This window comes from Phoxinus phoxinus, assembly GCF_949152265.1.
Source record: "Phoxinus phoxinus genome assembly, chromosome: 11".
NCBI classification, from domain to species: Eukaryota; Metazoa; Chordata; class Actinopteri; order Cypriniformes; family Leuciscidae; genus Phoxinus; species Phoxinus phoxinus.
Window position 1 is genome coordinate 730013 of NC_136886.1, and position 20000 is coordinate 750012.

General features: G+C 42.5%; 1 protein-coding gene across 2 annotated transcripts in view; it reads left to right on the forward strand.

Moving 5' to 3' along the window:
* Positions 1 to 1959: 1959 nt before the first annotated feature.
* ppp1r16b (protein phosphatase 1, regulatory subunit 16B) overlaps positions 1960 to 20000 on the forward strand; it is a 69686-nt gene continuing 51645 nt past the window's right edge. The window contains exon 1 of one of the 2 annotated variants that reach the window (XM_079627293.1): positions 1960 to 2053. The gene's annotated coding sequence lies outside the window, so the exon portion shown is untranslated. The other variant, XM_079627294.1, reaches the window with a different exon arrangement.

A 20000-nucleotide genomic window follows, 5' to 3' on the forward strand; every position in this document is an offset into this window, starting at 1 on the left:
CTAACCGGGAGGAAGCTCGTGTAGTTCCTACCAGCCGTTTGTTGTAGTTCTTAAAAAGTGATTTCTTTAAAAGCAAATATCTCCCTTTACTCTGAACTTTGAGCGTTGTAACTTTGCAGATGTTGTTTATGATCAAACACAACATTACACACGAACTACAGTTAGAAAAGTCAAATCATGATCATCCACCGCTTTAAAAAGTTGAATATTAAATTCCGTAGTGTCATCTAAAAATAATGATAACGCTTCTCTATCATGTCCGAGTAAGAAACTTCTGGAACAAGAACACATGTGGGCCGGGCATGGGCGTCAGTTTGGTTTGAAATGTGCTGGGGACAGAGACGCATTCGGAAGTGCATTTTCAGAAGTGCTGGGTACAATGATGCGGCTACATTTTTTTTTCTCTTTCGCGCAGGTCATGTTTTGAAAGACAATGTCCTGTAGCTTACTAATGTAAGCTCTCCAAGCTACTATGCTCTCCACACAACATCAAATATTAATGTTTGCATTTATGAGGAAAAAACCATGTTACGGACGTGACAGTTCTCGGACTGCTTTAAAACTTTCAAAGAGACTTCAACGCACAAAGCCTTTCTTTAAAGTGAATTTCGTTTTGTATTAATTGTATCTTAATTTTAATCAATGTATCATCAACCAATTGCCTGGATTTAATAAATAATAAGTAGGCTAAAGCAGACTAGATATCACGACACGAGGCGGCGACGCATTCTGGATCTCATCTCGAGTCATAAATGAACAGAAACTCAGCACAGCCTACTTAAGTCTGCTTGAGTTAGCAATTGCCTCACAGACCTGGGAAATATATCTATTATCTAGCTACAGAACGCTTGGAATCATACTTTTAAACAGAACAATTAAAAACGAAAGAAAACTATGTAATCCGTATGAAATGTGCATTTCTCTCTGCCGCGTTCACTAGCTACTGCGAAGATCACGAGTCAGCATCGTCAACTTCATATTTGCAGCCGACACAGAAAACACTTGTTTATTAATAAACAATTAAAATGTCCCCTTGCTATATTTGACATAGCCTATTTATAATCATTACTTTTGCCGGTTCTTTGTGACAGCTTTTAGGCGCTTTATTGGCAGCGCGCACTGTTACATGAACGCGTCACCTCCGCATCAGCACCGAAAACATGGAGATTTTTTTTTTTGTAATCCCCAAAAAAATCATGATACGAACCGAATCGTGGGTCAAAAATCGTGATACGAACCGAATCGTGGGTTTGGTGTATCGTTACAGCCCCTACTAGCAACCCTAAAAAAGTGGTGGGTACAAAATGACTCATGACAAAATCTGGTGGGTACGCGTCCCCACCGTCCCCCCCGAAATCGACGCCTATATGGCCGGGCTTAATTTTGTCCGTGGGAATTGAATGGATGGTTGTGGTTTGCAATTGGTGGATCTTATGTGAGTGACAGGTTGCCCCGCCCTCGCGCCAGTAAACACGTCACCAGAGAAGAGTTTCATATATTTTTTTATATATGACCCACACAATTATTCTGAATTGATTTATTGTTTATTAACTATAATTTGATTTGGGGCTTTAAATCTGAATGTCGGTTTCTATAATAAGAACCTACTTTATTATTAAACTTTTAATGCAGCTTGCCAAATTTCACATTCATCCTAAAAAAAATCCAGTCAGCAAAACCCCAGTGTTTTTTTTTTTTTTTTTTACATAAAAATGTCGTCTTCAAAAACCGTCATAAACCAGTGAGAGGGCACATGGATAATAATACAAATAATATTATTTATTAATAAACACTGCAATATTCCATAAGAAAATAAGAAAGGTCCATGTTGAGTTCATGGTGACTTTAAAAAGCAACATCAGCAGACAGACAGAAATGTCAAGAAGATGAGAGTAATTTCCTGTAGGATGTGAGTGAATCGAGCCGCTGTTTCTGGCCCCGCCCGGAAGGAGTGACTTCAGTCTGAAGCTCGAGCTCCTTCACTTCACGCGCCACACATCAGCGCACTTTCCCGCGATATAAACATTTGGAATATAACGGCTTTCCGCGCGCGGTAAGTAGGCACGTACACGTCACCATGGATTCTGCCGCTAGAACTTATTTCCGCGGGAATCTCTGCAAGAACTGTTGGAGAGAAAACAGCCCGAGCTCGAAGCCTCATCGGCGGCTATCGGAGTCAGACACGGGAGGGAGGAATGGAGGTCGTACCAGTCTCGTTCCTCAGCAACTTTGTGAACGCTTGTGTTCGTTAAAAACGGCTCGTTTTGCTCGTGTACTTTCTTACTGCGGCATTCGCGCGCGATGCGGCTTTAGCGGTGTTTCTGTTCGACTGTGTTTGGTTTGAGTTGTTGGTCAAGTTGGCTCTCAGTCAGGGGATGTTGTGTGTCTGTATGAGGATGAGCACTGATCTGTGATAAATCAATAAATCGATATTTGTATTGATCTGAGAGCGCGCGCTCGTACAATGCGGGACCGTTATTTTCGTCATCGATTCTGACACGACGCTCGTCGCTGTTTTCTATTGTAATGTCGAACTGTGCTAAAATGATCGTTTTGTTTATCTTTTGTAAAATGTTAATCATGTGTTTGATGATATGACATGGGTTGTTCGCTACTAACGTTACATCAGTAAAGTTAAATGTCAATCAAAACATGACATCCTGTGTTTAGTTTCCACATAAAACATCTGTGGAATGTAAACAGAGTTAAAAAGTAGAGACTCTGTGGTGTAAGGGTGGTAATACCATGGTATTTTTATATGAATGGCTAATATTACATTTAGACTTCAAAGAATACCATGGTACGACCAAATGACCCCAAAACCGTGTTTTTTCCATAGTACATTACTCAGTGAAAGAGACTCTTTATGTCCTTCACCTCAGTTAAAATCATTCATGATTCATTATTTCTCAGAAAATATAATCAAAAGTGTGATTTTGACTTCCAAACAAATGTAGGATTTACTTTGATTGAATTTTCATCAGAACTCTACTACATTTGAACTCATCAAACACACATTAAAACACATCAAGTTAAACATGTAAGACTAAAATAATAATCATGGAAACTGCCGTTTTAAGGAGAAAATACTCAGCAATGGTGTTGACTTATGAATTTGCACATGGTTTGTCTTGAAGCATATTAATAAAATGACAGTGCAGACAGAAGTCGTTTATCATGGTTTACATCGGCTGCAGTTTGCTTTACCTCGTAATAGACTTGCACAGATAACTTAACTACTGGTTTTTAATGGGTTGCTCTGCATTGTTTGACTTCTTTAATACCGAATGCCTGTAGAGACCGATAACCTCGCTCAAGAACGTTCCTCTACTGAAGCCTGATGTTAGATTGAGATGTCAAACACCCTGTTGAAGACGCTGTCCTTTAAACAGCAAGGCTTCAGTGGCATTTGAGCTTCTCTTTTGATCAGGTGCTTTTGTGAGAGTTTTTGTGACCTTTAAATGCTTTATGAAGTGTTCAGGAACATGTGTGTGTGATTGAAGGCAGATCTACACCCTTCAGAGTTTGGTTCTGCCCTTCTGATCAGTTTACCTGCGGCGCTGTCTCGTACACACACACACACACACACACACACACACACTGGCAGCTGTCAGACGAACACATTTTATCTTCTCTGCTGCAGACATCGCCCCCATTTTAAAGTCGGCATGAAAAGTAAATTCGTCCTGTCTGCTTTCAAAATGCATTAATCCTATTGGGAACGATTGGAACTGCACCATTCGGGATAAATCGAGAATCACGATTTTTTTAGTTTCAAATCGAGATCATGATTCTATGGAAGCTTGTTTAAAAAATAAAAAAAGGTAATTGCATCTTTTTATCTCACAATTCTGACTTTTTCCCCCTCACAATCACGAGTTTACATCTCTCAGAAATTGCGTGATATAAAGTTGCAATTGCAAGTTATAAAGTCAGAATTGTGAGATATAAACTATGACATGAGAGGAAAAAATTCAGTTTTCTTTCCTTAAAATTGGACTTCATAACTCGAGTATATAACTTTTAATTGCGAGTTTAGGCCTAGGCTATATCTCACAGTTCTGAGTAAAGATGTCAGAATTACGAGATATAAACTCACAATTGCGAGATATAGCCTATAGTCGCAATTATCGTTTTAAAATGTTATATTCTGTGGCGGAAATAAGCTTCCATATGATTCTGAACAGACAAGAGACAACTAAACAAAATAACATGTAATTTACTAGAGGTTCTGACTAAGTGTTAATTGCTGCAATCTATTTAAAATGTTTAATTAAGTTGAATTAATTATTTTAAAAGCTCGGTTTGAATGAATGTTTCAATGACTCACTTATAAATACTTGTTTCATTACTGGATGAATTGGCATTTTTTAACAAATCTCTTGAATGAATGAATTAATGATTCAGCATCCCCTTTCAAACATACAGTTTTTACTAATTAATCATAACCCCTCCCCTAATCATAACCCCTCCCCTAATCATAACTCCATCTCTAATCAAAGCTCCATCCCTAATCATAACTCAATCCCTAATCATAACCCCTCCCTTAATCATAACTCCATCCATAATCATAACTCCTCCCCTAATCATAACTCCATCCCTAATCATAACCCCTCCCTTAATCATAACTCCTCCCCTAATCATAACTCCTCCCTTAATCATAACTCCTCCCTTAATCATAACTCCATCCCTAATCATAACCCCTCCCTTAATCATAACCCCTCCCCTAATCATAACTCCATCCCTAATCATAACCCCTCCCCTAATCATAACTCCATCCCTAATCAAAAGCTCCATCCCTAATCATAACTCCTCCCCGAATCATAACCCCTCCCGTAATCATAACTCCATCCCTAATCAAAGCTCCATCCCTAATCATAACCCCTCCCTTAATCATAACTCCATCCCTAATCAAAGCTCCATCCCTAATCATAACCCCTCCCCAAATCATAACCCCTCCCCTAATCATAACTCCCCCCCTAATCATAACTCCATCCCTAATCATAACCCCTCCCTTAATCATAGCTCCATCCCTAATCATAACCTCTCCCCGAATCATAACCCCTCCCCTAATCTTAACCCCTCCCCTAATCATAACTCCATCCCTAATCATAACCCCTCCCCTAATCATAACTCCATCCCTAATCATAACTCCATCCCTAATCATAACCCCTCCCCTAATCATAACTCCATCCCTAATCATAACTCCATCCCTAATCATAACCCCTCCCCTAATCATAACCCCTCCCCTAATCATAACTCCTCCCCTAATCATAACTCCTCCCCTAATCATAACCCCTCCCCTAATCATAACTCCATCCCTAATCATAACTCCATCCCTAATCATAACCCCTCCCCTAATCATAACCCCTCCCCTAATCATAACTCCTCCCCTAATCATAACCCCTTTCCGAATCATAACCCCTCCCATAACTAATCCTAAACCTACCAGTAATAGAGGGTAATAATTAATATTCATCTTGTTGTGAACACGTCTTTAGTTAGTTTCTCCCTAGTTTGCGTGAGTCCCGTGATGATCGCTCTGATGTTGTTGATGTTGTTAGCATGCGTATGCGTGTCAGTGTTTTGATTTGGTGTCGGCGTGCGAGTTTGTGCTGATGAATAATTCCAGCGGCAGAAATGAGATTGTTACTCATGTAATATTAACAGCAGGATGGCTGGGTAAAGCAGACGTCGTCTTTATGAATTAATATGCGGTTTTTGACATCAAAAGCTGTTTTCTAAACCGATTCTCACAAACACCTGCAGCTGCATAATCTGCGTTTGCCTGCAGTCGTTGAGTTAAACACTGACCCGGGTTTGTGCTGCTTTAATCTGAGTACAGCCCTGTTTACACCGCGGTTTACAGATTAACGTGGGTGGATCGGATTAAAACTGTGTGTGTGTGTGTGTGCGCGTGTGTCAGTGTCAGTGCATGTGGATGATGCAGGTTTTTTTGCAATGCGACACACATTTCAGTGATCACCAAGACAAGTCAGTGTGCAAAAAAACACTGGGTTGTTACGTCTGGCCCAGGATCTGGGTTACACAAAAACTACCCAAACACTGGGTTGTTACGTCTGGCCCAAGAGCTGGGTTACTCAAAAACTACCCAAACACTGGGTTGTTACGTCTGGCCCAAGAGCTGGGTTACACAAAAACTACCCAAACACTGGGTTGTTACGTCTGACCCAGGAGCTGGGTTACACAAAAACTACCCAAACACTGGGTTGTTATGTCTGGCCCAGGAGCTGGGTTACTCAAAAACTACCCAAACACTGGGTTGTTATGTCTGGCCCAGGAGCTGGGTTACACAAAAACTACCCAAACACTGGGTTGTTGCGTCTGGCCCAGGATCTGGGTTACACAAAAACTACCCAAACACTGGGTTGTTGCGTCTGGCCCAGGATCTGGGTTACACAAAAACTACCCAAACACTGGGTTGTTGCGTCTGGCCCAGGATCTGGGTTACACAAAAACTACCCAAACACTGGGTTGTTACGTCTGGCCCAAGAGCTGGGTTACTCAAAAACTACCCAAACACTGGGTTGTTACGTCTGGCCCAAGAGCTGGGTTACACAAAAACTACCCAAACACTGGGTTGTTACGTCTGACCCAGGAGCTGGGTTACACAAAAACTACCCAAACACTGGGTTGTTACGTCTGACCCAGGAGCTGGGTTACTCAAAAACTACCCAAACACTGGGTTGTTATGTCTGGCCCAGGAGCTGGGTTACACAAAACTACCCAAACACTGGGTTGTTATGTCTGGCCCAGGATCTGGTTTACACAAAAACTACCCAAACACTGGGTTGTTGCGTCTGACCCAGGATCTGGTTTACACAAAACTACCCAAACACAGGGTTGTTGCGTCTGACCCAGGATCGGGGTTACACAAAAACTACCCAAACACTGGGTTGTTACGTCTGGCCCAGGAGCTGGGTTACACAAAAACTACCCAAACACTGGGTTGTTGCGTCTGGCCCAGGATCTGGGTTACACAAAACTACCCAAACACAGGGTTGTTGCATCTGATCCAGGAGCTGGGTTACACAAAAACTACCCAAACACAGGGTTGTTGCGTCTGACCCAGGAGCTGGGTTACACAAAAATTACCCAAACACTGGGTTGTTACGTCTGGCCCAGGAGCTGGGTTACACAAAAACTACCCAAACACTGGGTTGTTACATCTGACCCAGGAGCTGGGTTACACAAAAACTACCCAAACACTGGGTTGTTGCGTCTGGCCCAGGATCTGGGTTACACAAAACTACCCAAACACAGGGTTGTTGCGTCTGACCCAGGAGCTGGGTTACACAAAACTACCCAAACACAGGGTTGTTGCGTCTGATCCAGGAGCTGGGTTACACAAAAACTACCCAAACACAGGGTTGTTGCGTCTGATCCAGGAGCTGGGTTACACAAAAACTACCCAAACACAGGGTTGTTGCGTCTGGCCCAGGATCTGGGTTACACAAAACTACCCAAACACAGGGTTGTTGCGTCTGATCCAGGATCTGGGTTACACAAAAACTACCCAAAGACTGGGTTGTTACGTCTGACCCAGGAGCTGGGTTACACAAAAATTACCCAAACACTGGGTTGTTACATCTGACCCAGGAGCTGGGTTACACAAAAACTACCCAAACACTGGGTTGTTACGTCTGACCCAGGAGCTGGGTAACACAAAAACTACCCAAACACTGGGTTGTTACGTCTGACCCAGGAGCTGGGTAACACAAAAACTACCCAAACACAGGGTTGTTGCGTCTGACCCAGGAGCTGGGTTACACAAAAACTACCCAAACATTGGGTTGTTGCGTCTGACCCAGGAGCTGGGTTACTCAAAAACTACCCAAACACTGGGTTGTTATGTCTGGCCCAGGATCTGTGTTACACAAAAACTACCCAAACACAGGGTTGTTACGTCTGACCCAGGATCTGTGTTACACAAAACCTTGGGTAAAAAATAACCCAAGATTTTTTAGAGTGCAGAATGGTGTTAATTGTGATCTTTTGTTGTGTATTGTACAGTATGACATAAAGATGGTTGATGCTGTGGCTTTTGCCCCATCGGACTGTGTATGAATGTGTTTGTTTGTGTTTACATGCGTTTCTGCCCCATGTGCTCTTAATAATGAGGCCGTCAGCCAATCGGATACAGCGTTACACCCTGTACAGGAAATGACCTCACAGGCCGGGCCAGTAACTGTGTGTGTGAGGAAGCTGCTGGTGCCGAAGGGACTTTGTAGAAGACTTTCCTTGCATTGTTGTCAACGTGAGCCAACACACACACACACACACACACACACACACACACACACAACCACTCCAGAGATTACATGCATGTCCCAGTTTTGCTGCTGTGCATGACATGAAATAATCACCGTTGATTTGATGTTTCTGATGCAGAATAACGAGCATTCTGCTGCTGTTGATGTATTTATTATAGTCTGGCCATAAACGTGTGTGTGTGTGTCAGCTCAATATAACCAGTTCCTCATCATCATACTGGAGTCGAGTTGTGCAATTCTGATACGGAACACGTGAGTCAGATTTAATGAGGTTGAAGGTTCATAATTTTCTGCCATGCAACAGGATCTTCATACGGTAAACCAAGCGCGGTACACCGGTGTAACTGACCGCTCACATGCTCTGGGACTGTTCTCTGACTCTCCAGTGCTCGGCGCATCCAAAATACAAGTTTGTGTTTACATCATATATGTGTGTAATTATTTTGTATAATACACACATGCATGTATCTAAGAAATATTTGCATATATATATTAGGGGTGTAACGGTACGTGTATTCGTACCGGACCGTTTCGGTACAGGGCTTTCGGTTCGGTGCACGTGTGTACCGAATGACTGAATGCAATATTTTGTGTGCGGAACATGGGTACATTTTCGTGTTTCCACACGAACATATTAAGTGGCGGAAGTCTCCGCGTTCAGCGCAAATCCCGCCCTGCAGCTGATTCTAAAGTTTTACCAGTGTTTTACCCGTCGTCACTGTAACCTAAACCAATGAAATAGACTGCAGGGCGAAGAAAAGCTTTTCCGCTCTGCGTGCGCCGCCGCACTCTCCGTTCCGTGTGTGTGTGTGTGTGTGTGTGTGTGTGTGTGTGTGTGTGTGTGTGTGTGTGTGTGTGTGTGTGTCGGCCCGCTGCGCTCTCTGCTCAATGTTCGAGTCCGTGTTTGCGCTGCGCGTTCTGCTCTGTCGTTAACGGCCCAAACACTCCAATCATGTACCGATCACGCACTGGAAAAGCAAAGTCCGCTCAAATAAGGTGAAATTTCTCAGTAGTACACTTCTATTTGCTGAGCTGGTATAGTTATATATATTTGAGGAATTGCAATTTATAACAGCAAATTGTGCAATTAATTATTTCATTTTTTTATCGATTCCCAGCCTTATTTTTTAAATATGAGCAGGCCTACAAGCTGGGATTGGTAATGCTGCACTGTAATCATAGTTATTTATTTATATTTTTCATTATATTTTATTATGTGATATTGGTTAGAGACTGAGAGTATTTTATTTAGTGGAGAACTTTGCAGCAGTATTTTATTTCTTATTCTTTTTTTATTTTATATATATGTTATTATATTTTATTAAAAAGTGTTTAAAAAAGTGTAAACAAACTGTTAAAAAAAAGTTTATAGTAATAAACAACCTGCAGTTTAATGTTTGCATTTCTTTCCCTTACTGTACCGAAAATAAACCGAACCGTGACTTTAAAACCGAGGTACGTACCGAACCGTGATTTTTGTGTACCGTTACACCCCTAATATATATATATATTTACACATAATTTATAACACATTTTTCTTAAATATATACATGCGTGTGTATTTATATATACATAATGATTATACACAGCACACACAGATATAATATGTAAACACAAACTTTTATTTTGGATGCGATTAGTCGTTGCGCGGCACTAAGACCTTAGTCCGGTCTAAATCAAAGTAGTTTATAGTAATTTTTTAAGTCAGGATTTGAAATAAGATGCGAAATAACTGGCAAATGTCTTGAAATGCAACATCTGATTCTGAACAATGTTTTGAGGCGTGGAAACTGTCGGAATTATTAGAACAATAATGCACACGCTCTTCATGCTGTGACCGCGCTACTGTCCGTCGTCAGTTACTCCTTATTTAAACCGCTCACTGTAAGCTACATTCTGTCTGGCAACTAGCGTTAGCATTAGCATTAACCCTCTCAGAAGGAGACGACTGCTCTACTGTGCAGAATCCGGAGTCAGACCCGATGCTGAACATCTCCAGTGTGAACGGTCATCACTCATGTAGAGGCTAAACAGTTCTCGCTCTTCTTCATCTGCTCTTCTTCATCTGCTCTTCTTCATCTGCTCTTCTTCATCTGCTCTTCTTCATCTGCTCTTCTTCATCTGCTCTTCTTCATCTGCTCTTCTTCATCTGCTCTTCTTCATCTGCTCTTCTTCATCTGCTCTTCTTCATCTGCTCTTCTTCATCTGCTCTTCTTCCTCTGCTCTTCTTCCTCTGCTCTTCTTCATCTGCTCTTCTTCATCTGCTCTTCTTCCTCTGCTCTTCTTCATCTGCTCTTCTTCATCTGCTCTTCTTCCTCTGCTCTTCTTCATCTGCTCTTCTTCCTCTGCTCTTCTTCATCTGCTCTTCTTCCTCTGCTCTTCTTCATCTGCTCTTCTTCATCTGCTCTTCTTCCTCTGCTCTTCTTCATCTGCTCTTCTTCATCTGCTCTTCTTCCTCTGCTCTTCTTCATCTGCTCTTCTTCATCTGCTCTTCTTCATCTGCTCTTCTTCATCTGCTCTTCTTCATCTGCTCTTCTTCATCTGCTCTTCTTCCTCTGCTCTTCTTCATCTGCTCTTCTTCCTCTGCTCTTCTTCATCTGCTCTTCTTCATCTGCTCTTCTTCATCTGCTCTTCTTCCTCTGCTCTTCTTCCTCTGCTCTTCTTCATCTGCTCTTCTTCCTCTGCTCTTCTTCCTCTGCTCTTCTTCATCTGCTCTTCTTCATCTGCTCTTCTTCATCTGCTCTTCTTCCTCTGCTCTTCTTCATCTGCTCTTCTTCATCTGCTCTTCTTCATCTGCTCTTCTTCATCTGCTCTTCTTCATCTGCTCTTCTTCATCTGCTCTTCTTCCTCTGCTCTTCTTCATCTGCTCTTCTTCCTCTGCTCTTCTTCCTCTGCTCTTCTTCCTCTGCTCTTCTTCATCTTCTTCATCTGCTCTTCTTCATCTGCTCTTCTTCATCTGCTCTTCTTCCTCTGCTCTTCTTCATCTGCTCTTCTTCATCTGCTCTTCTTCATCTGCTCTTCTTCCTCTGCTCTTCTTCATCTGCTCTTCTTCATCTGCTCTTCTTCCTCTGCTCTTCTTCATCTGCTCTTCTTCATCTGCTCTTCTTCCTCTGCTCTTCTTCATCTGCTCTTCTTCATCTGCTCTTCTTCCTCTGCTCTTCTTCATCTGCTCTTCTTCATCTGCTCTTCTTCATCTGCTCTTCTTCATCTGCTCTTCTTCCTCTGCTCTTCTTCATCTGCTCTTCTTCATCTGCTCTTCTTCATCTGCTCTTCTTCCTCTGCTCTTCTTCATCTGCTCTTCTTCATCTGCTCTTCTTCCTCTGCTCTTCTTCATCTGCTCTTCTTCATCTGCTCTTCTTCATCTGCTCTTCTTCCTCTGCTCTTCTTCATCTGCTCTTCTTCATCTGCTCTTCTTCATCTGCTCTTCTTCCTCTGCTCTTCTTCCTCTGCTCTTCTTCCTCTGCTCTTCTTCCTCTGCTCTTCTTCATCTGCTCTTCTTCATCTGCTCTTCTTCATCTGCTCTTCTTCATCTGCTCTTCTTCATCTGCTCTTCTTCATCTGCTCTTCTTCCTCTGCTCTTCTTCATCTGCTCTTCTTCATCTGCTCTTCTTCATCTGCTCTTCTTCCTCTGCTCTTCTTCATCTGCTCTTCTTCATCTGCTCTTCTTCCTCTGCTCTTCTTCATCTGCTCTTCTTCATCTGCTCTTCTTCCTCTGCTCTTCTTCCTCTGCTCTTCTTCATCTGCTCTTCTTCATCTGCTCTTCTTCATCTGCTCTTCTTCCTCTGCTCTTCTTCATCTGCTCTTCTTCCTCTGCTCTTCTTCCTCTGCTCTTCTTCATCTGCTCTTCTTCATCTGCTCTTCTTCCTCTGCTCTTCTTCATCTGCTCTTCTTCATCTGCTCTTCTTCCTCTGCGCTTCTTCATCTGCTCTTCTTCCTCTGCTCTTCTTCATCTGCTCTTCTTCCTCTGCTCTTCTTCATCTGCTCTTCTTCATCTGCTCTTCTTCCTCTGCTCTTCTTCATCTGCTCTTCTTCATCTGCTCTTCTTCCTCTGCTCTTCTTCATCTGCTCTTCTTCATCTGCTCTTCTTCATCTGCTCTTCTTCATCTGCTCTTCTTCATCTGCTCTTCTTCATCTGCTCTTCTTCATCTGCTCTTCTTCCTCTGCTCTTCTTCATCTGCTCTTCTTCCTCTGCTCTTCTTCATCTGCTCTTCTTCATCTGCTCTTCTTCATCTGCTCTTCTTCCTCTGCTCTTCTTCCTCTGCTCTTCTTCATCTGCTCTTCTTCCTCTGCTCTTCTTCCTCTGCTCTTCTTCATCTGCTCTTCTTCATCTGCTCTTCTTCCTCTGCTCTTCTTCCTCTGCTCTTCTTCATCTGCTCTTCTTCATCTGCTCTTCTTCATCTGCTCTTCTTCCTCTGCTCTTCTTCATCTGCTCTTCTTCATCTGCTCTTCTTCATCTGCTCTTCTTCATCTGCTCTTCTTCATCTGCTCTTCTTCCTCTGCTCTTCTTCCTCTGCTCTTCTTCATCTGCTCTTCTTCATCTGCTCTTCTTCCTCTGCTCTTCTTCATCTGCTCTTCTTCATCTGCTCTTCTTCCTCTGCTCTTCTTCATCTGCTCTTCTTCCTCTGCTCTTCTTCATCTGCTCTTCTTCCTCTGCTCTTCTTCATCTGCTCTTCTTCATCTGCTCTTCTTCCTCTGCTCTTCTTCATCTGCTCTTCTTCATCTGCTCTTCTTCCTCTGCTCTTCTTCATCTGCTCTTCTTCATCTGCTCTTCTTCATCTGCTCTTCTTCATCTGCTCTTCTTCATCTGCTCTTCTTCATCTGCTCTTCTTCCTCTGCTCTTCTTCATCTGCTCTTCTTCCTCTGCTCTTCTTCATCTGCTCTTCTTCATCTGCTCTTCTTCATCTGCTCTTCTTCCTCTGCTCTTCTTCCTCTGCTCTTCTTCATCTGCTCTTCTTCCTCTGCTCTTCTTCATCTGCTCTTCTTCATCTGCTCTTCTTCATCTGCTCTTCTTCCTCTGCTCTTCTTCATCTGCTCTTCTTCATCTGCTCTTCTTCATCTGCTCTTCTTCATCTGCTCTTCTTCATCTGCTCTTCTTCATCTGCTCTTCTTCCTCTGCTCTTCTTCATCTGCTCTTCTTCCTCTGCTCTTCTTCCTCTGCTCTTCTTCCTCTGCTCTTCTTCATCTTCTTCATCTGCTCTTCTTCATCTGCTCTTCTTCATCTGCTCTTCTTCCTCTGCTCTTCTTCATCTGCTCTTCTTCATCTGCTCTTCTTCATCTGCTCTTCTTCCTCTGCTCTTCTTCATCTGCTCTTCTTCATCTGCTCTTCTTCCTCTGCTCTTCTTCATCTGCTCTTCTTCATCTGCTCTTCTTCCTCTGCTCTTCTTCATCTGCTCTTCTTCATCTGCTCTTCTTCCTCTGCTCTTCTTCATCTGCTCTTCTTCATCTGCTCTTCTTCATCTGCTCTTCTTCATCTGCTCTTCTTCCTCTGCTCTTCTTCATCTGCTCTTCTTCATCTGCTCTTCTTCATCTGCTCTTCTTCCTCTGCTCTTCTTCATCTGCTCTTCTTCATCTGCTCTTCTTCATCTGCTCTTCTTCCTCTGCTCTTCTTCATCTGCTCTTCTTCATCTGCTCTTCTTCCTCTGCTCTTCTTCATCTGCTCTTCTTCATCTGCTCTTCTTCATCTGCTCTTCTTCCTCTGCTCTTCTTCATCTGCTCTTCTTCATCTGCTCTTCTTCATCTGCTCTTCTTCCTCTGCTCTTCTTCATCTGCTCTTCTTCCTCTGCTCTTCTTCCTCTGCTCTTCTTCCTCTGCTCTTCTTCATCTGCTCTTCTTCATCTGCTCTTCTTCATCTGCTCTTCTTCATCTGCTCTTCTTCATCTGCTCTTCTTCATCTGCTCTTCTTCATCTGCTCTTCTTCATCTGCTCTTCTTCATCTGCTCTTCTTCATCTGCTCTTCTTCCTCTGCTCTTCTTCATCTGCTCTTCTTCATCTGCTCTTCTTCCTCTGCTCTTCTTCATCTGCTCTTCTTCATCTGCTCTTCTTCCTCTGCTCTTCTTCCTCTGCTCTTCTTCATCTGCTCTTCTTCATCTGCTCTTCTTCATCTGCTCTTCTTCCTCTGCTCTTCTTCATCTGCTCTTCTTCCTCTGCTCTTCTTCCTCTGCTCTTCTTCATCTGCTCTTCTTCATCTGCTCTTCTTCCTCTGCTCTTCTTCATCTGCTCTTCTTCATCTGCTCTTCTTCCTCTGCGCTTCTTCATCTGCTCTTCTTCCTCTGCTCTTCTTCATCTGCTCTTCTTCCTCTGCTCTTCTTCATCTGCTCTTCTTCATCTGCTCTTCTTCCTCTGCTCTTCTTCATCTGCTCTTCTTCATCTGCTCTTCTTCCTCTGCTCTTCTTCATCTGCTCTTCTTCATCTGCTCTTCTTCATCTGCTCTTCTTCATCTGCTCTTCTTCATCTGCTCTTCTTCATCTGCTCTTCTTCATCTGCTCTTCTTCCTCTGCTCTTCTTCATCTGCTCTTCTTCCTCTGCTCTTCTTCATCTGCTCTTCTTCATCTGCTCTTCTTCATCTGCTCTTCTTCCTCTGCTCTTCTTCCTCTGCTCTTCTTCATCTGCTCTTCTTCCTCTGCTCTTCTTCCTCTGCTCTTCTTCATCTGCTCTTCTTCATCTGCTCTTCTTCCTCTGCTCTTCTTCCTCTGCTCTTCTTCATCTGCTCTTCTTCATCTGCTCTTCTTCATCTGCTCTTCTTCCTCTGCTCTTCTTCATCTGCTCTTCTTCATCTGCTCTTCTTCATCTGCTCTTCTTCCTCTGCTCTTCTTCATCTGCTCTTCTTCATCTGCTCTTCTTCCTCTGCTCTTCTTCATCTGCTCTTCTTCCTCTGCTCTTCTTCCTCTGCTCTTCTTCCTCTGCTCTTCTTCATCTGCTCTTCTTCATCTGCTCTTCTTCATCTGCTCTTCTTCATCTGCTCTTCTTCCTCTGCTCTTCTTCATCTGCTCTTCTTCCTCTGCTCTTCTTCCTCTGCTCTTCTTCCTCTGCTCTTCTTCATCTGCTCTTCTTCATCTGCTCTTCTTCATCTGCTCTTCTTCCTCTGCTCTTCTTCATCTGCTCTTCTTCATCTGCTCTTCTTCATCTGCTCTTCTTCATCTGCTCTTCTTCATCTGCTCTTCTTCATCTGCTCTTCTTCCTCTGCTCTTCTTCATCTGCTCTTCTTCATCTGCTCTTCTTCCTCTGCTCTTCTTCATCTGCTCTTCTTCATCTGCTCTTCTTCATCTGCTCTTCTTCCTCTGCTCTTCTTCATCTGCTCTTCTTCATCTGCTCTTCTTCCTCTGCTCTTCTTCATCTGCTCTTCTTCATCTGCTCTTCTTCATCTGCTCTTCTTCATCTGCTCTTCTTCCTCTGCTCTTCTTCATCTGCTCTTCTTCATCTGCTCTTCTTCATCTGCTCTTCTTCCTCTGCTCTTCTTCATCTGCTCTTCTTCATCTGCTCTTCTTCCTCTGCTCTTCTTCATCTGCTCTTCTTCATCTGCTCTTCTTCCTCTGCTCTTCTTCCTCTGCTCTTCTTCATCTGCTCTTCTTCCTCTGCTCCACACGTTACACAGAAGGACTCAGGGTCAGATATTCTCAGTGATTCATTCTCGCGAACTTTACTTGTACCTTCCTGTACCAGGCAGGAGGAGTGTGTGTGTGTGTGTTTGACAGTGAGCAGCTGCCAGAGTAGTCTGTACAGTGGTTATGATGTCCAGATGTGTGTGTGTATGTATGCCTGTGAGTGATGTGTGTGTGTGTGTGTGTGTGTGTACGTCTGAGTGTGTGTGTGTGTGTGTGTCAGTGGTATGCCTGTGAGTGATGTGAGTGTGTGTGTGTGTGTGTGTGTCAGTGTATATCTGTCAGTGTGTGTGTGTGTGTGTGTGTCAGTGTATGTCTGAGTGTGTGTGCTTGTCTGTGTGTGTGTGTGTGTGTGTGTGTGTGTATAAGTGAGTGGTGTGTGTGTGTGTGTGTGTATTTATGTAGGTGTCAGTGTGTATGTGTCAGTGAGTGATGTGTGTGTGTGTGTGTGTGTGTGTGTGTGTGTCATTGAGTGATGTGTGTGTGTGTATGTATGTGTCAGTGAGTGTGTGTGTGTGTATGTGTGTATGTATGTGTCAGTGAGTGACGTGTGTGTGTGTCTCTGAGTGTATGTGTCAGTGAGTGATGTGTGTGTGTGTGTGTGTCTCTGAGTGTATGTGTCAGTGAGTGATGTGTGTGTGTGTGTGTGTGTGTGTATGTGTGTGTGTGTGTATGTGTGTGTGTGTGTGTCATTGAGTGATGTGTGTGTGTGTATGTATGTGTCAGTGAGTGATGTGTGTGTGTGTGTCAGTGAGTGATGTGTGTGTGTGTGTGTGTGTGTGTGTGTGTGTGTGTGTGTGTGTGTGTATGTGTGTGTGTGTGTCATTGAGTGATGTGTGTGTGTGTATGTATGTGTCAGTGAGTGATGTGTGTGTGTGTGTGTGTGTGTGACGGTGAGCAGCTGCCAGAGTAGTCAGTGGTTATGATGTCCAGATGTGTGTGTGTGAGGTTCAGAGATGATGATGTCGTCTGCATGAAAGCTTTTTATCCACTTTATTCTGGAAACGGTTTGTTCTTCTTCTTCGTCCAGTCAGTGTGAAACATTAATGAAAGCTCCATCATTACTCGAACAGCACACGAGCTTTTAAAGCAGCCGGAAATAAGAGCAGATATCTCCCAGCATGCTTCACTTCAGCACCAGACGAGAGAACGGCCGCTCTTTAATTAGCTCTAAATCTGCAGAGAATCGCCCGGCGTGTCTTCAATCTAATTTGACATTTAGCAGAGCAGTGGAGGAGATAACAGCGCTCCGTGGAGCAGGGCATTGTGGGAGATTCTCATGAGGTCCGTGTGACATAATCACCGTAAGTTATGATGACTGATGACTGATGATGACAGGAAATATGGATTGCCCAGCAATAAGGAAATGTTGGAGCGCTGTTGGGAATGTCGGATTGTTTTTCACAAACTCTTTTTTTTTTCTCTCCCAAATTCCATGTTTTCCATTTGAATTAATCTGGATTTTAATAACAGTTTATTTAAATAATATTAGTTAATAATCAAAAAGGATGTCTAGTCGATTCAATTCATAAAGCTTCATTAATCATTTATTAAACTTTTAGACACGTACAGAAATTCATACATTTTTCTAGATTAAATTTTTTAAAATAATTTAATACAAATTTATTATCAAAAATAGTGGTAATCAAATGAATGCATATAAACAATTTAATACATTTAGTCACATTCTTTGAATTTTTCTGGCAAAAAAAGTGATGCACAACATATTTAAGAGAATTTAAAGTTTAAATATTTTTTTTTTTGTGAATTTAAAGTTTAAATTAAAACATTTTAAACTGTATTATTATTATTATAACATGCAAACTCAGTATTTTTGTGCTTTATTATTATATATACAGAGTTTTATGTAAAGCGCGATAATAACTGATGATAACTGAAGTATAATCTTACATTTTGATTGGTTGCAAATATAAAAGATCAGCCGTTTGCAGCGCGACTCACGAGAACGCCACGAACGATATCGTTGGAATCACTTTCAGAGCGATTTTATTTTAACAATATTTTATTAGCATTAACAGCCAATCAGAATCCACCGCTTTAAGAGCTCGAGCGTTTAAAGTGACAGTCGAATATTTTTTTATAATTTTCGCCAAATTCAACATCCGTGTTTATGACTGGATTGCATCACTCTTTGAAACATTGCGCTTTCTACAGCCATAATTCATGATTGAGGATTATGATTGCGCGTGTTTGCATCGAATTGAATGTTATTTCTGTTCTGCGATTCATCTACACACACACACACACACACACACACACACACACACACACACACACACACACACACACACGATCCGCCCCGTGTGTTGCAGAACAATAGTGTGTCTGTGAACGGCTTGGCCTGCTCACATCGTGCCGGAATAAATGCACAATCTTTCTCCTAAATGAGCGGCTTCAGTGTGTGTGTGTGTGTGTGTGTGTGTGTGTGTGTGTGTGTGTGTGTGTGGAACAGCTGCGGTCACAACGGCCTGAAATAGACAAAACAAACACACACGCCTTTCCCGTTTTCCACTGGACTCACTGCTTTTATTCTCTCCCTAAATTTTGTTTTCTAGATTCTGTTTTAATAATTCATGTGTGTGTGTGTGTGTGTTTGTGTGTGTGTGTGTGTGTGTGTGTTGGCAAAGCTAATAATTCATTTATGAAAATAAATATTTTTCGAAACAGTCAAAACACTGAAATATTTTATTTGTTGACCGGCATGTCAAATGAACATTAACTGACATCAGAGAACCGTGAAAAAATTCACTATTATGAAATATTAATATTATAAAATATTAATATAATTTTTTTAATTAAATTCTGTTTTTTTTCCCGTTCTTCTTTTTAAATGCATAATGAATTCAATTAATGAAGATGTGGCCTGAAAATAATGGATAACTGAAATTGATTTTAAATATTTTATATACAGATATATTTACATTTAATAGAAACTATATTTTACATTCAGCATCAGATGAGCGTGTGTTCGTCTCGCAGTCCTGTGGTCCCGCTCTCGGCTCGGGGAACACACTCCTCTCTGAGGCTGATGTGATGGATAACTGATGTTTTAATATAATTGGGTTATTTATTATTCATAAAGCTTTCTGATTCTGACAGATAATAATCCATCATGTTTCTGTGCCAGCTGCTCGTCATCACAGAAGAGTGACAGGTTATCAGTGTTGACTCTCACCTGTCAGGTGATCACTCCTGATGACATCACGACCTCTGACCTCTGACCTCACCGCTCTACCGAAGCTTGTGTGTTTCCATCCACGCTCTGTGTGTCTAATTCTACAGCTGGCCTGATTTGGCGGATAACTGGGGAAAATCTGACCCAGAAAGAGCCTGAACTAACACTGACTCACACACACACACACACACACACACACACACACACACACACACACACACACACACACACACACACACACACACACACACACACACACACACACACACACACACACACTCTGTCTCTCTCCCTCACACACACACACACACACACTCTCTCCCTCACACACACACACACACACACACACTCTCTCTCCCTCACGCACGCACACACACACACACACACACACACACACACACTCACTCTCTGTCCCTCACACACACACACACTCTCTCCCTCACACACACACACACACACACACACTCTCTCTCCCTCACGCACGCACACACACACACACACACACACACACACACACACACACACACACACACACACACACACACACACACACACACACACACACACACTCACTCTCTGTCCCTCACACACACACACACACACTCTCTCCCTCACACACACACACACACACACACACACACTCTTTCTGTCCTTGAAGGTTGTTGTATTCAGGCTGGATTTCGTGTCCTAGTTGGACTGCGCTTCGTATTCAAGCAGAAACTGCCGAATCCTGTGATGTGTTCATCTAACTATCAGCAAAAGCAGAAGCAGGGAATCCATCATATTATGTTCAAATCTATATTTCATGTGTTCAAGTTATTAGCTCTACTAGCAGGACACTGTACATTCAGCTCGTCATGATCACACAACTAACCTCACACACAGTTCTTTAAGGCCACTCGTGTGTGTGTG